This window comes from Pogona vitticeps, chromosome 2, assembly GCF_051106095.1.
Source record: "Pogona vitticeps strain Pit_001003342236 chromosome 2, PviZW2.1, whole genome shotgun sequence".
NCBI lineage: Eukaryota > Metazoa > Chordata > Lepidosauria > Squamata > Agamidae > Pogona > Pogona vitticeps.
In genome coordinates this window covers 88785713-88786858 of record NC_135784.1, presented here as the reverse complement: position 1 = coordinate 88786858, position 1146 = coordinate 88785713, and the positions used below count along the sequence as shown (strand labels likewise).

The 1146-nt window shown below is 46.9% G+C and overlaps 1 pseudogene; it reads right to left on the bottom strand.

The window, feature by feature from the left end:
- Positions 1 to 774: 774 nt before the first annotated feature.
- On the bottom strand, positions 775 to 929 carry LOC140705192 (U1 spliceosomal RNA; annotated as a pseudogene).
- Positions 930 to 1146: the final 217 nt, after the last annotated feature.

Genomic DNA, 1146 nt, shown 5'->3' with positions numbered 1-1146 from the left:
GGACTGCAACTGGTGTCAGAATAACACTCTCTTTTCTTCAAGCTGTCAGGAGACATTATTTGTCCATAGTCCCATAATAGCTACAGTAATAACTTGATCAATCTGCTACTGATATGCTGACCCGGAGTCCTCTGTGGTACCTTACCTTCTCAAGGGTAAAAGTGATTATTTGAAAGGTTGTTTGTCATGAATATCGACTTATTACTTAGATAATAATATCCCTTAGATGTCAGACTTCTGATCAGCTGCTGCTGTTGTCTTGATGCTGGAACAACAGTACGAGGTCACACTGTCAGCAGCTCCTAATGGCTAGAATTGTACCCACAGTGAAATGGCAGTGGGGAATTTACTGGCGTCAAATTTACCCAAAAGCTCAAAGATCATTTTCCTTTTCTTTTTAAAAGGATACATTAGAATCTAAAAGAATGGGCTTCCTTCCTTTCTCTCTCCATATGTACCGTATTTTTAGCTCCATAAGATGCACTTTTTCTCTCCAAAAAGGTGGGAGGGAAAGTACACACATCTTATGGAGTGAATGCAATAACCCAGGGTCCAGCCACCACCACCCAAAAGCCTCCCACTGCCATGCCAGGAGGCCTCTGAACTGGCAGCAGAGACTGCTTGCTGTTTAGACCTCAGCATTCTGCACTGCTGGCTTTCCAAGATCTGCTCCCTGCAGCTCAACTGGAAAAACCAGCAAGGCAAACAGGCCTGTGGCAGCAAGCAATGCAAACAGCCAAGAACCAAAGGGGAAAGGAATGACTCTATAAAAACTAGGGGAAACCAGAAACACAGCCCCCCATTTAAGCAGTTGATTTTCCCACATTTGGGGAAATCACAGGAGTTAGCTCATCTGAAGTGCAATAGATGAGCCTTACCCTGGGAAAACCACTCTTACAAGAATGGTATCTTCCCTGCCAGGTCTGAGTTTGAATGGCCCCTAAGCCTCCTGGCCCTTTGTGTGCCCTGCCCTCAAAAGGCCTGGTGACCACCTGGCTGCACCTCCTGATCAGAACAGGGTTGCACAGCCCCAGTGCTGAAAGAGGCCAGGAGAGCTCCTCAGTGTTTTGGGGTGCCCCACAGGACCCCCATCAGGGGCTAGATGTTCCTCCCACAATCCTCCAGTGCACAGATATTAGCATACCT